The sequence below is a fragment of the Gorilla gorilla genome, chromosome 4 (assembly GCF_029281585.2).
Source record: "Gorilla gorilla gorilla isolate KB3781 chromosome 4, NHGRI_mGorGor1-v2.1_pri, whole genome shotgun sequence".
Lineage (NCBI taxonomy): Eukaryota > Metazoa > Chordata > Mammalia > Primates > Hominidae > Gorilla > Gorilla gorilla.
The window spans coordinates 149,082,011-149,098,833 of NC_073228.2; the positions used below are offsets into that span (position 1 = coordinate 149,082,011).

The following is a 16,823-nucleotide window of genomic DNA, read 5'->3' on the forward strand; positions in this document are numbered from 1 at the left end:
AGGACATGAACAGGCAATTCTCAAAAGAAGATATACAAATGGCCAACAAACATATGCAAAAATCCTCAAAATCACTATCAGATAAATGCAAATCAAAACCACAATGAGATATCACCTTACTCCTGCAAGAGTGACCATAATTTAAAAATTAAAAAAAAAAACAGGTGTTGATGTGGATATGGTGAAAATGGAACATTTTTACCATGTTGGTGGGAATGTAAATTAGCACAGCCACTGTGAAAAACAGTGTGGAGATTCCTTAAAGAACTAAAAGTAGAACTACAATTGTATCCAGCAATCCCACTACTGGGTATCTACCCAGAGGAAAATAAATCATTATATGAAAAAGACTCTTGCACAGGCATGTTTATAGCAGCACAATTCACAATTGCAAAAACATGGCACCAGCCTAAATGCCCATCAACCAACGAGTGAATAAATAGAATGTGGTACATATATACTGTGGAATACTACTCAGCCATTCCAGGAAACAAAATAATGGCACTTGCAGCAACCTGAATGGAGTTGAAGACCATTATTCTAAGTGAAGTAGTTCAGGAATGGAAAACTAAACATCGTATGTTCTCACTCATAAGCGGGAGCTAAGCTATAAGGTGGCAAAGCCGTAAGAATGATAGAATGGACTTTGGGGAGTTGGGGAAAGAATGGGAGGGAGGTGAGAAATAAAAGAGTACACATTGAGTACAGTGTACACTGTAAAATATTTTCAATTTATTCCAAAGAAAAAATAATGTATCAATATTTGCTCATTAATTTTAGCAAATGTACCACAGTAATGTAAGATGTTAATAACAGGTTAAATTATGAAGTGGGGGTGAGGGGATAGAATGATATTGGAACTTTGTGTACTATATGCTCAATTTTTATTTATTTATTTTCATTTTTATTTGTATTTTTTGAGACAGAGTCTCACTTTGTTGCCCAGGCTGGAGTGTGGTATGGTGATCTTGGCTCACTGCAACCTCTGCTTCCGAGGTTCAAGCGATTCTCCTGCCTCAGCCTCCCAAGTAGCTGGGACTGCAGGCATGCACCACCACACCCAGATAATTTTTGTATTTTTAGTAGAGATGGGGTTTTGCCAAGTTGGCCAGGCTGGTCTCGAACTCCTAACCTCAGGTGATCCACCAGCCTCAGCCTCCCAAAGTGCTGAGATTACAGGCGTGAGCCACTGCACCCGGCCTATATATGCTCAATTTTTATTTCAATCTAAAACTCGCTAAAGGAATATATTAATTTTAAAAATAAAAAAATATTTCATAAAAGCTAAAACATCCAATGGTGAAAATAAATTGTAATATGAAAAACTGGCCAATTAACATGAAGAGAACAGGAAAGAAGAAAAAAGAAAGATTTTAAAAGAGCAAGATAATGAGTTTAAACCTAACTATATAATAATTGCATTATAAGTAAATAATTTGAACTCTCCAATTCCTTGCCACCATGACTGACTGCTTCTCTATAATTTTACATACTTTCTTCTATGATTCCATCTACTCTTCTGGGTTAAATCCACTTGCATGATTGTAACACCCAGATTCTGAGTACTATGTCTAAAAGGAAGATTAGGTCACAGTCCTACTTAAAAACTTTATGTTGTATTAATAAAGAGAGAAAAGTACATTTTATTATGCTCTCATGGAAACTCTAATAGCATATCATTGTTTATATTAATACTGCCAGAGCTTAATATACAATGAAAATTTCTCAGAAATCAGAGAATAGGTTTTATACGGATTTTCCCTAGGACTTTATATTAGGTGCTCAACAAATACTTGTTGGTTATTTTATCTACTAGTAAATGTATAAGAATCTCATTGCTGCAACTGGCCAGGTGCAAAAATTACAGACACACAAGCTTTTTTATTTTGGCCCTCCAATTCTTGTAAAACTAGAAAGGAAAACAAAACAAAAATCTCTGACCTATAATCATTTCTTCTGGTAGAAGTGAAAATAAGTATATTATGCATGGTTGACTATCACTTTCATAAAATAAAAATTTCTTTAAAAAAGAATTCACTCCTATAAATCTCTTACAATCAGAAAACAAAATCCTTTTAATGATATGTCTATGTCATCAATTCAGGGATATGCATGTTCCTTACATTTCACTTAGTTTAATGCACTAGTATTAATTACAATTTAAGATTAACTCATTCTCCACAAAACCAAAGAGCTGAAAGAGAATAATTTTATTTATTTGCTTCATATTATCAGAAGTATTTACTACTCAAACAGTGAGCAAAATGGTTTACTATAAGGTTGAGGCTATTATTCATTTAGAATTGAGGTAAAGATACAATACTTTGTAGGCAAAAAAAAGCAATTTAGTAAGACTGTTCCATCTCATTTCGATTTCAATAATGTATTTTTATTAAATAATGGGGGAAAAAAACACTGTGAATGAAAAGGCATCAATAACCTCGTCCACTATTTTGGTTAAGGGAATTTGAAATGTAATTTTTCCCCAAGATTGCTGTTAACATCTGCCATTTATAGTCTTTTAGCATGGTGCTCTATGATTTTTAATGATTTGACTTCAAAAAAAACAACAGTTACTCTTTTCTAATCAGAAAAGCAATACATATTTTTGTTACACAATTTGGAGAATGCAAAAACTGTTAAGAAGAAAATGAAAATCGCCCGTTATCCTATCACCCTGAGGAGTTTTTGTAGCATTTCATGCATATGTATGTGTACTTTGCCACACAAGGATCATGCCGCATAGCAGCCAAGAATTCAAATGCCAGGAAGGTGACATCCACGAGTGCAACAGGTCAGGGGTAATGGTCAGGAGTGCTGCGGAGTGTGGCCAGCTGGAGAACACCTGCCAGGTCTAGGGTCCCAGCCTTCCCAACTCCAGCTGATTGCTGCTCCCAGGTGGTATGCCATGAATGCTACCCAATATCTAGGATTTTAGAAAGGACCTGAACATACAGTTGTTTAAAAGTAAAATATCCTAACTTTTAAATATAGGAAATGAATTTAAATAATTAACACCATGTGTGGCAAACTAAACAAATCTACAGACGAGATTCCACCAGAGAGTTCATCTACCACTTCTACATTTATGCCTTCCTTTCCTACCTTTTTCACTTCGTTTTACCAACTGAGCATTTCCCACGTCATTAAACAGTCTTTGTAATTGTAAACAATAACTTTTATGGAAATTCAGGATTATATAACAGGCATATGCCATTATTTATACTAACACATCCCTAATATTTGGAGATTATATTGTTTCCTTTCTGTTATTCTTACTAATGCTGTGAGGAACATTGTTATACACGAACCTTTGTGTAAAACTCTACATCTGTACTATTAACTTCTAAAAGGCACATTACTAGTTCAAAATACAGTGACGTCTTAGAGGTAAATATATCTAAATTGCTTTCAAAATCATGACACAAATTTCTAGTCCCACAGCAATGTTTTTAAGAACACCATACCTCTGGCAGCCTTAATATTATTTTGTATTATATTTTGTTTTTAATTGTAGAAATTTAACAGATGAAAATGACGTCTTAATGGCGCTTTTTAATTTACTTAATAATGTTGGGGGTTAGACTTTGAGCTAGGAACACTGAGAACATTTTTCTCTTTCCTGGAATTACTATATTTCATAAAACAATAACAACTTATGAGGAAAACAATTACCTAGACAAAACGTTGTTCATTAATAATTACCTTACCATGAACTAAGTGTAAGTCACCTTGCCAGAATGCAGTTTAATGTTTATACACATTCCATTTCTTTCATTTTTTCAGCTTTGGGGACTGATTAAACCAAGAAACAGCTAAGGAAAACTACAATGTTTTTGAAGAGTAAATGACAATGCATATTTCAAAGTGTAAATGTCTCTTGCTTTGCAGGGCCAATACATTTCAGCAAAATTGGCTATAAAGTGAGTCATGTTTCCCTACAGATTTTTGATATAAAATCAGCAATATGTTGTTTTAGCAAGAAAAAAAATGACAAACTTGAGTAATAAAAATAGCCTCAGTATAAATAAAGATTACCAGGTTGTGGCATGTTATATAGATTCATTTGTTCATTCAACAGATATCTGAGAGCCTACCATGTTCCAGGCCTCATGTCAGGGACTGTGGATTCAACAGACAGACACTAAGACTATATGTCATACCTTATAGCACTTTTCTAGCTGCAAGTTCACGCCTCACCGGAGGGACTTGTGTCTCATGCAATGGGCCAACTTTGGTGTCATTTTGTCCCCAGTTTCCAGGATGAGTTGCCTTCCTCCTATGCTCCAATTGTGACGTATAATACAATTAACATGCAATGGTGCAGTTTGCAGGCTGTGTCTGTATGCAGTACATGTCATGTACTCTTAGATGAAGAAGTTGATTTCATTAGGCACTCTATCATTTTGTAAATTTGATTTGGCTAAATAAATTTTCTTGTAATAACGAATACTTTATCTTATCTAAGGACTTATTCCTAATGTTCCCATATTTGCCTGTTAGTACAAGACATTATAGATGCTGAGAAGTGAAAATGGTCAAGCTTTTATAGGCCCCGCTTTATGGGGCTTGCATTATATTAGGGGATTCAGACGCCCAAAAAAATGAATAAACAAATTAATTAATTACATGTTATCATTTTAAGTGCTCTAAAAAGTAAGCCTACTTTAGGTAGGATAGCCAGAAAAAGCATTCCTGAGAATATTAAATAGTATTCAGGTGCCTCACATGTGAAGGCTGGGGGTAATGGTGTTCCAGATGGATTATCAAGTCCAAAGGTGCTGAGGCAGGACAAAAAAAAAAAAAAAAAAAAAAAAAAAAAAGACTGCTATATTTTTAAAACAAAGGGCCAGCATAGTTAGAGTACAATGGGAAAGGAGAGACAGGAAATGCATCAGGAGAGGTACATAGAGACCAGACTCTTCAGGAACTTATAGCTCATGGTAAGGAATTTAGACTTATTATAGGTGAAATGAAAGGCCACAGTAATAGAAAAAAAGCTGTAAAAGGCACACACAAAAATTCAATGGTGTTTGGGGGGTAAGGAGTAGCACTAATGATTTCCCGGGACTCAAGTTGTAACAGAGATATAGGACTGACTAAATTTCACCAGTTGTAGTATAAGAATGGGTATTTTTTAAAGAGAAAAGACAAACTATACCCAAGATTGAAAGAAAAGTTAGGCATGTTATGAACGAACAAAAGAACCGTAAGAGTATGTGAGTAGGTAGCATGTGACTGCATGAGAAAGACTTGCAGAACTTGTTTCCAGGGGAATGGGGGGCAGAGAAGTTTACCAAGAAGGTGATGCAGAATATGAGCACTAGAATTGTAAAAGTCTCCACTGTAGGCAATACCTGTACAGGCAATTCTGCTGTGAACATATCCCCTGAGTATACTGAGAGATGCCTATACACATATCAATACATACATGTATATATAATATCTGTTATATATATATATATATATATACACACACACATATATCTATATCTGTTGATTTACCACATTGCATAGCAACCACACTGCAGAAATTTGAGTCAAGTTTGTGTTACTAAAACAAAAACATACCCTTTATACTATAACTACCAGATAATGGAGAAATACGTGTATTCACTCAACAACACAAATATATATCAGGCTCACTGTACAATGATGAACACAAAAAGACTTGGTCCCTTTTTTCATGGGCCTTGTAATCCAATAAGATAGACAACCAAAAAATTAGACAAATAAATATAAAATTGCCTGCCATTGTGATAAACGCTTCACGGGAAAGTTACAAGGAGATACTGAGCATATATAACAGTGAGAGCTATACTAGACTGCAGGCGAGTAATGATTGACTTCCTTGTGTAAGTGACATCCTAGCTGAGAACTGTACAATGTGTAAAAGTAAAACAGGGAAGAGCAAGATTGTTGGAAAAGGTAAGGGGACATGTGTTTCTTATAGCATGAGGAATGATTCTCTGAGAGACAAGAAGAATACCAGAACAAAAAGAATAAAGAGAAAGGGGAAAGAACTGTGAAGGATGAGGTTGGAAGGATATATAGGGCCTATATTTTTATACATACATGGCAATATCAACTTTTACTGAAATCTTTTTCTGCACTATGTACCATTCTAAACATTTTACTTGTATTACTCACTTGAGACAAAACCTTATAAAGGAGGCACTATTATTTTCCACAGTTAGCTGATAAGGAAACAGAGCCCACAGAGATAAAGCTTCAGCTAGGAAATGGTAGAGCCAGGCTTTGAAGCCAGGAAATCTCCTTTCACAGTCAGCTCTCTTCATCAGTACTCCGTAAGGGCCTCTCCAACTTAGAAAACTACTGAAGAGTAGTGTGTGTGGGCTGCTGTTAATCACTCAACCTCTCTGTGCTTGTTTCTCCATGATGGACTAAATGCATATAACAGTCTGACTTCTTGTGGGGATTTAAAAAATCAGTATACATAAAGCACTTAAAATAGTGCCTGGCATATAATGAGTAGTATAAGATGCCATTTAACATGTTACTTGTTGTGGTGGTGGTGGTTGTTTCTGTTGTTTTGGATAAGAATATAAAGTTGGATGTGTGTGACTTGGTTTGATTTAAGTTTTCAAAAAGTCACTCCAACTACATTGAGAAGATTGGATTGGAGGCAGGCATGCAAGTAAAAAGAGGATCATTTATGAAGACGCTCTATTGTCTAGGAATTAGATGATGGTAGTAAGCGCTAGGGTGGAAGAACTGAATATGAAGAGGATTGAATGGGGTGAATAAATATCAAGTGGTCAGGACTTGTTAAGAATTGGCCGCTAGGGAGGAAGACAGAGTTTGGGGTGTTGAGGATAGCTATCCAGGCTGGTGTGGTGCTTCTGTCCACTTAGGGTGGGAATAACGGATCGATACAGGTTTGGGGAAAAAGATCGCAAGTTTGATTTTGAATCTGCTGAGTTTAAAGACTTTGATATGTCTAAGAAGAGATATATAATTATTTATCAATTTCTATACTGCTTAACTCTAAATAAAGGACACAAAGCTACTTACAAGGTACAAATTGATGAGTCCTATGTACCAGAAACTTCAGTATATGTTTTACATGCCTTATTTCACAACAACCCATGAGTGTTTATTATTCCTCACGTTTTTCAGACAAGTGTTCACTTACCCTGGGGCCTCAATAGTCTTACTTCTAGTACTATCAGAAAATTTAGTCACAAACCCAGTGTAAGTTGTCAGGCTAATTCTTGCATATAGCAGTAAACACATGGAGCTTACAGTGTAATGAAAAAGGCAAGCATTAAACAGGTGAATTCAACAGTGATGAGTGCTATGAAAAAAAGTTGAATGTGTTATAGGAATATGGAGTGGAAGATCTAGGTTCATCAGGCAGAGGAGAAATCAGGGAAGGCTTCCTTGAGGAAGTGACAACCAAGCTGAGACCTGAAAGACAAGAAGCATTTAGACATATGAAAGGTTTGGGTAGGGAGAAAGGAAGAATAATCAAGTAGGGAATATCAGGTTGTGTGAAGATTCAGATTCCATAGAGGATATGGCAGATCAAGGATCTGAAAGAATGTCAGTTTGACAGGAGCAGAATGAAAAAAGTAAAAGCACAAATGTGGCTGAAGAGGTAGGTGGGGACTGGATTATATCAGACCTTATAGCCACTTGAGGGAGTCTGGACTTTTTCTTAAAGACAATGGGGAAGAAACAGTAAAAGATTTCAGATATTTTAGGAAATTTCTCTGCCTAGGTGACATCGCAGCTCCTTCATAGCTCCTTGCTATTTTGAAATAAGCAACTTACTTTTGATAGCCTTATTGGAAGGGAAAAGAGTAGGAACTACAAACTCCTTGTGGTTCTCTCTCTCTCTGTCTTTCCCTTTCTATTTTTGTATCTATCATTTGTCTACATTCTTATTACCTGCATGTTGCCTGCTCTTCCTTTTGGTTTTATTTTTTAAATGTTGCTATCCAGAGAAACACCTCCAATCTCTGTATGGATTCAGATCTTTACCCTCTTCCACCCCAATTTCTGTGGTCCTTTCTCTATTATACCACTAGCAATAAAATTGGGACTCTTTAGTCTGAAAACATGTCTGTTTTCAGTCAAAAGAGAAAAGCCTGTTTGCTTGGTGAGTGTCTTCTTTGTTTTAACAAACTTGAGTCTAAACTGGCAAATATGGTTTTAAACATTAGGAAAATGTCGCATGTCATCTTAAATATCTAACGGAAGTCTAAACATGGTTAACACACACACACATACACACACACATGCACACACACACACTTTGTTATTATATGTTGGCCATTCCTAGAATCTCCATAGAGAGTTTGGTCAAAATGTAATCAGCCCAGAGCACACCATTCTGGCTGTGACAGGAATTAAGCACGTGTCAGCATAAGCCATGAAACAATATACAATCACAGTTCAGAAATAAGCATTTATGGTATTGAATGCTGTGAATGCAATCCCTCACATTTCTCTTTTCAATTATGAAAAATGCTACAGAAGTATGTTAAAGTAGTAGTGATTGAAATATGTTTTAGTTCTAGTTATTAACATAATTCTACCCAAGAAAAGTGGGCCTGCGAACCAAGAGCTTCTCCTTATATTTCCTCAAATAGTAACACTTCTGAATACCTGTACTTCTTTAATTCCCTTTTTGAGAAGAAACGAGACTAACTGTTGACCATCAGTTGGGGTAAGCCAAGAGGTGTTGTCTTCCTACTCTTACTTTACCACCAAGTCGCACAAACCCACAAAGATGAAACAGATGAAAATAGGGGTATATTTTCAAGGATTCTATGAATATTAATAGATATTAATATGGAAAAATTATTGGAAAATTAATATGAAAAATTATTAATATGGAAAAATATTAATATGGAAAATCGGAGTCCTGTGACCGTTGATGGCTTTAATTAACAGATATCTGAGTCACCTAAGCAGTCTTCAATCCCCTTGCCATGATAATTACTCAGGAGCCAAAAAGAGAGTGGGGGGGAAGTATTTGATCTGCAGTTTACAGAACCATTCATGTTTATTAGAACTGACTTAGTGAATATTTTTATAGAATCTTGTATGAGGTTTTTATTTCAGTTACTTTTTTCTGTGTTAGGTGACTGAGTCAGACAAGTGGAGGCTTAGAGAAACACTCTACTTAAATAGAGCTCTGGAGCCTTGACATAATCTGAAAACAGATGCAGGGTTGATCACAGAGGAGGGTCAACTCAGCTGGCAGTTTCCAGATGCAGAATAAAGGGGACAGATGGGACTCACCCTTCCATTGTCCATCTGACCCTGATGGGATGCTGACAAGAATGTTAATGCAGAAGTCTGTTCAGCTTCAGTGCACCCTAAATTCATACTCATTTATATGAATTCCTATCTTAAGAAACAAAATAAGGCATCAATAGCTAGCATTCTGCCATCAGCCTTGACTGAAAGATAAGTTCTGCTACAGTCTAGCCCAAAGAACTGGCCCATGCATGTGGACAGCCAAGGGTAAGTCTTGAAATCTTCCTTCAACCTCCTTCTTAGACCCTGGTGCCTTCCCAGACACTGGTGTTGGTCTGGGGAAGGTCAATCTCCATTGGAACACAAAGGTTTCATCTTACTCCAGAGTTATTTTTTGCATAAGAAAGCATTAAGCCTCTCAGATAATCCTGAACTTTAAACAACTGTGTCCAGTTTCTAGCAAATAGTAAAGGTTCAATAAAACTTATTCCATAATTAAACATCTTTTGAGAAGTTGGTTCAAAACCACATTTCTTGGACCATCACGTACCAGCCTTAACTCCCTAGGGGGTCACAAGATGTGCCACCTTTTCAGAATACAGTTGTTAGCAGCATGGTAGATCAAGTGGCCTTAGTGCCATTGTCTCAGAATAGACAAAAGTCTAAATTATACCAAGTGAGCATATAATCAGGACAGTCATCATTCATCATGTTGTCTTGTACCAGGCTGGCCTATCATCCTTTTCTGAGCCTTCAAGTATATTCTCTCGTGTTCACTCACATCCCACTCCATAGAGCCATAAATTTATGTCTCATTATACAGACAGTGAGAAAGACAAAGGAAAAGAAAACCTAAATAGGAAAAGCATGCTTTTTTCCCATTAATCTGCTTATACAATCTACCGTGGTTCATGGATGCTCTACTGTGGGGTCAGGTCTCAGGACATCACCTGTCTGGAATCAGCTAACCAAAACACAGAATGAAGCTAACCAGAACATAAAATGAAGCTAACCAGAACATAGAATGAGAACTTGGAACAAGACCTATTCTCTCAGGAGGGATTGTCCCCAGTCAGGAGTCATTAGGAAGTCCAACACAGAGTATCTGGCCAGTTGAGTGAGTGGAATGTGGTATCAGAATAGACATAGGTTTCAGGAAGTCAAGCATGCCAGACTGCATGGAGAAATCTAATAACCTGTGACTGTTCTGGCCTCTGGACCAGGTTCTGAAGCAAATTTACATTCTTGGGAAGAGACTAGAGGGAAACCAACACAGAGCTCTAATCCTAGAGGGACTAAACTACTAGATGGATTTTCAGGACTAAGACTTAGGAACAATCCAGAAACCCAGTAATATAAACTGAGTACAGTGAGGCAGCAGAATCCAGAGAGCAAGAAAAAGGCCCAGTTATCATTAGAGCTAGCCTCAAGCATGAGTTGAATCTAAATCCCAGGAGGGATTAGGCTAGATATGGGTAAATGATTCTTTTCTCAGGTAAAAAACTGTGGGAAGACATAGCTTGAAGGTGATAGTGTCTCTCACAATAAAGAAAAAAGACATGCAAAGTTTGGAACCAGGCTTGATGGGTAGGGGAAAAGAGAGAGAACAATGTTTCTTTTCTTATGCTTTCTTGTTTATGATTTTAAGAGCAAATTAATAAAATACCATGTTTTAAGCTAGGAGAGACTTCCACAGGAATGCCCTAATTTAATGCTTCTTAAAGCAAGCTGTGCATCAGACTCGCCTGGGGAGCTGATTAAAAGTGAAGGTGTGCAGGCACCAGACCAGATCTACAATTCAGAATCCCAAGGGGCCTGGGAATCTGTATTTTCTGTTATTTTATTTTATTTTTTCAACTTTTATTTTAAATTCAGGGGCTACATGTGCAGGTTTATTACTTGGGTATATTGTCTGATGCTGAGGTTTGGGGTATAAATTATCTAGTCACCCAAGTAGTAAGCATAGTACCCAGTAGTTAGTTTTTAAACCCTTGCCTCCTCCCTCTCCCCTCTAGTAATCCCCAGTGTCTACTGTTGTCATCTGTATGTCCATGTGTACTCAGTGTTTAGCTGTCACTTATAAGTGAACACGCAGTGTTTAGCTTTCTGCTCCTGTTAATTCACTTAGGATGATGGCCTCCAGCTGCATCTATGTTGCTCCAAAGGACATGATCGCATTCTTTTTTATGGCTGCATAGTAGGAATCTGTATTTTTAACAAGATCTCTTGGTGATGCTTACACAAGGCTAAGGTGGGATGCCATTCCCTAACATATCAGGAAAAGTTACATACAACTCGTACGGAATAGAAAATTTCCAAAAATTAAAATCACCACCATTGCATGATCCATGTGTCTGCCACACCATAAGGTCTGAAATGGTTAAAATTTACTGGTGTTTCGTTCTAACACACACACTTGTCCTTTAAAGTAAATTTCCCACTTAATCTTTTCTGCACTGATCTGTTAAATATTTGAACTCGATTGTTGAAGTGATTATTTGAAATTTGCATCTGGTATTTAAGATCTCCAACTGAATAAATACCATGCTGTTAATCAAACAAATTCATTGTGAAAAGGTAAAAACGTGCGCTGTATTAATTTCAGTAACTATTTCAGGCATTCGTCAACAAATAAATACCCAGTGTAAGTTAATCGTCTAATCCAAACTTCCCAAAAGTTCACAATCAAATAAACCAAAACCCCAGCAATGATAGATTCTTGTAATTATCTTTATCACGTTAATGTCTGTGTATAATTACTCACAATATAAGATTATGTGAAAACAGTCAGCTCTGGGACCGGTTCCCGAAACAACAAACGCTTTATCTTATAAATTAATAACAACAATTAGCACTTTACAGACCTTTTCATCCATTGGTCTCATTGCAAAGGCGAATTAATTTGATTGTAACATAACTTCCTGGAACAAAAGCATCATCCTTGAGATTAAAAAATGCATTTAAGTCATTGTCATGATGAGAATCCATTTTTTGGTACAGTTTCTTTAAAAAATGTGTTTTCTAATTATAACCCTATCCCTTAACTGCATTAAAAGGCAAAAAGAAAAATGTCTTTGGCGAAAAAAATATTTCATAATTTTATTTCATTTATTATTATTATTTTTGAGACAGGGTCTCACTCTGCTACCCAGGCTGAAGTGCAGGCTCAGCTAACTGCAGCCTGGCAGCCCAGGTTCAAGCAATCGTCCCACCTCAGCTTTCCAAGTAGCTGAGATTACAGGTGGGCGCCATCAAGTCCAGCTAATTTTTTTTTTTTTACTTTTAATAGAGGCAAGGTTTCACCACATTGCTCAGGCTGATCTCAAACTCCTGGGCTCAAGCAATCTGCCTGCCTTGGCCTCCTAAAGTGCTGAGATTACAGGCTCACAGCCACCACTACTGGCCTATTTTGCAATTTTAAATATATCTCTGGTGGGAAGTAGGACTGTAAGCCAAGCCTCTTCACTATAAGATCAAGGTTCTGTCCACAATACCACCTAGGAAATGAGAATGTTGTATGGAATGTTTCAGAGAACACGGAAGCCACAGCTACTGCACATGTCTAGGAACTAATTTCTCTATCCAATTAGTCTTCACTCATAATGTCCCTTCTGAGTCCATAAGGAGTTCTCAAAACATCCTCCTCTCCTAAATCTTTCCTGAGTACTAAGAATTAGGCATCAATCTCAGTACTTGACACATTTCTTACCCTTAAAACCATAGAGGTTGACTTTTATGGATTTATTGAAACCAAAAATAATGTCTATATATCAACCATGCAAGCAAGATGTATGTTGTTAAACCTGAGGGATTCTTGTTAGAGCAAGGATACTATGCCCATCAGCTAAAGATAGGTCCTCACATGGTGTTCATAAGACTAGCTGGGCTTCCTAAGTATTCCGTCCTCCATACATGCCACAGTGTGATTCTGTACTCAGTCCCTGACCTCACAGCCAGCCCAGGAACAATTAGAAGTTGGAGGTGCTAGCAAGGGGACATATAATCCCTGACTTCAGCAACTCATCAATTTCTTTGTGTGAGTCTATTTTCTTAAGAAAAAAAAATGAAGAGTCACCTGCTCTGTCGCCTGCCGCCGCTGCTCAGGCCCGAGTGGTTCACTGCACCGTGAAGACAGATTCCAGACACCGGGAACTCACGCCTCCAATCCCAGATGCTATGTCCAGCAAAGGCTCCATGGTTCTGGCCTACAGTGGTGGCCTGGACACCTCCTGCATCCTCGTGTGGCTGAAGGAACAAGGCTATGATGTCACTGCCTACCTGGCCAATACTGGCCAGAAGGAAGACTTCGAGGAGGCCAGGAAGAAGGCACTGAAGCTTGGAGCCAAAAAGGTATTCATTGAGGATGTCAGCAGGGAGTTTGTGGAGGAGTTCATCTGGGCGGCCATCCAGTCCAGCGCACTGTATGAGGACCGCTACCTCCTGGGTACCTCTCTCACCAGGCCCTGCATCGCCCGCAAAAAAGTGGAAATCGTCCAGCGGGAGGGGGCCAAGTATGTGTCCCACAGCCCCACAGGAAAGGGGAACGATCAGGTCCAGTTTGAGCTCATCTGCTACTCGCTGGCCCCCCAGATGAAGGTCCCTGGAGGGCTCCCTGGAGGATGCCCGAGTTCTACAACTGGTTCAAGGGCCGCAGTGACCTGATGGAATATGCAAAGCAACACGGGATTCCCATCCTGGTCACTCCCAAGAACCTGTGGAGCATGGACAAGAACCTCATGCACATCAGCTACGAGGCTGGAATCCTGGAGAACCCCAAGAACCAAGTGCCTCCAGGTCTCTACACAAAGACCCAGGACCCAGCCAAAGCCCCCAATACCCCTGACATTCTCAAGATCCAATTCAAAAAAGGGGTCCCCGTGAAGGTGACCAGCGTCAAGGATGGCATCACCCACCAGACCTCCTTGGAGCTCTTCATGTACCTGAACGAAGTTGCAGGCAAGCACGGTGTGGGCTTATTGCCATCGTGGAGAACATCTTCACCGGACAAAGGCCTGAGGTATCTACCAGATCCCAGTAGGCACCATCCTTTACCATGCTCATTTAGACATCATGGTCTTCACCACAGACCGGGAAGTGCACAAAACCAATCAAGGCCTGGGCTTGAAATTTGCTGAGCTGATATACACCAGTTTCTGACACAGCCCTGAGTGTGAATTTGTCCGCCCCTGCATCGCCAAGTCCCAGGAGCCGGCAGAAGGGAAAGTGCAGGTGCGGGTCCTCAAGGGCCAGGTGTACATCCTTGGCTGGGAGTCCCCACTGTCTCTCTACAATGAGGAGCTGATGAGCATGAACGTGCAGGGTGATTATGAGCCGATTGATGACACCGGGTTCATCAACATCAATTCCCTCAGACTGAAGGAATACCATTGTCTCCAGAGTAAGGTCACTGCCAGATAGACCCCTGTACCATGAGGAGCTGGGGCCTCCTCAATTTGCAGAGCCCCCAAGTACAGGTGCTAATTGTTGTGATAATTTGTAATTGTGCCTTGTTCTCCCCAGCTGGCAACCTAGTGGGGCTGCCAGGCCCCAGCTTTGTTCCGTGGTCCCCCCAAAGCCTGTAAACATCATCATGGAAGGGAAGGGTGTGGGGAAGCTGTGGTGGAGAGCTATAAAATGACAATTAAAAGAAAAAAAGGCTGGGCGCAGTGGCTCACGCCTGTAATCCCAGCACTTTGGGAGGCTGAGGTGGGTGGATCATGAGGCCAGGAGTTTGAGACCAGCCTGACCAACATGGTAAAACCCTGTCTCTACTAAAAATACAAAATACAAAAATTAGCTGGGTATGGTGGTGCACGCCTGTAATCCCAGCTACTCAGGAGGCTGAGACAGGAGAATTGCTTGAATCTGGGAGGCGGAGGTTGCAGTGAGCCGAGATTAAGCCACGGCACTCCAGCCTGGGCAACAGAGCGAGACTCTGTCTCAAAAAAAAAAAAAAAAAAAAAGAAAAGAAAAAATAATGAAGAGTCTCTTGAAAAAGATTTGTCAAAATAGGCTAGTACTGTGTGATTAAAAAGAAAAATCGTGGGTTAATACAAGAAACATTTATGTCAGCATATCTGTGGGTCTGAAATTCAGGAGCTGCTTAAATGGTTGGTTTTGGCTCAGAGATTTTTCAAGAGGCTGTGCTCAAGATGTCAGCCCAGGTTGCCACCATCTGAAAGCTTGAATTGAGCTGTGAAATCCATTTCCATGATGGCTCACTCACATGGCTGTTGGTGGCAGGCCGCAGTTTCTCAACACAAGGACCTCTTCATAGGTCAGCTTGAGTGTCTTCATGACAATGTAGCTGGCTTCTTTCTGGAGAGAGATAACAAGGAGAAAGCCTTATATACCCTTATGTCAAACATTACACACTTTCACCTCAACCATATTCAGTTCATCAGAAGCGCGTCACTAAATACAACCCACAGTTAAGAAGAGGGAAATCAGAGCCCATCTTTCAAAGGGAAGATTAACATTGTGTTGACATATTTTAAAAATCACCACAGGGTCTATTCCAGGCTTTTGCTATATTCTGCAATGCCTGCATTACAAACCAGGGCAGCTCCTAAAGATGATCCACTCTTTTTTTTTTTTTTTTTTTTTGTCATGACTTTTGACATTATATTATTATTTTTTAATTCCACAGGTTTTGGGGGAACAGGTGGTATTTGGTTACATAAGTTCTTTAGTGGTGGTTTGTGAGATTTTGCTTCACCCATCACCTGTGCAGTAAACACTGAACCCAAAAGATTATCCACTCTAAACTGAATATAATGCTGATCCCATGCATGCCAGTAACAGCGGCCTACACTGAGGGAGAGAGTCAGGAAACAAGGGACAATGCAAGGCACTATGGTTATTTTTAAGGCTTTATAACGTGATTTAAAATCTGCACTGGCAATTTCAGGACAGTTTGTATAAATAAGTAATAGGATTAAACAGTTGCACCTCTCATGGACAGTTTGACCACCCACTAGAATTGAGTCTGAAGTGCTTCACAGGATATGCTAACATTGGACAGTCAACCTCTGAATCCCCCACACTTATCTGAGCACGTTCAACTTTACCATCTTCTTCTCTCTGCTAAGCTGAAATCAATGTATTGATGTCTTGGTGGGAGAGTGGAACAAGAGTTGCTAAACTATTCCCTGGATGGAAAACTGAAGAGAGAAGGTGTCTTCTTGTTCCTATGAGTCAGGATATTTAAGCCAAACTCTGCTAAATATTCCTCTATGGAGCAATGGAGGAGACATCAGCCCCAAAATGAATATTCTTCTCTGTCTACTGTTTTTGTGGCTTACTCTGCTTGGATGTTGCTCCCAGAATGCTGTATTCAGGGAGTAATTTAGAAACCTCTCTCTCTGTGTCTTGCACACACGCTCACTCATGCATACACCACCCTAGCTAATGTATCAGATTTTTTAAAAACACATTGAAACTTTTAGGACACTAGTGTCTCGTGTAGAGGTTAATGGAACCATAATATATCCTTGGTTATGCTGAGTGACGCCTTTGTGAGATGTCTAGCATTCCCAGAGTACAGAAAGTATTTTTTCAAAAGTAATAATGATGTTGATGATGACAATAAA

At 39.0% G+C, this 16,823-nt stretch overlaps 1 pseudogene; it reads left to right on the forward strand.

Moving 5' to 3' along the window:
• The first annotated feature begins 13,362 nt into the window (after nt 1-13,362).
• LOC101146402 (argininosuccinate synthase-like) lies at nt 13,363-14,649 on the forward strand (annotated as a pseudogene).
• The last annotated feature ends 2,174 nt before the right edge of the window (nt 14,650-16,823 follow it).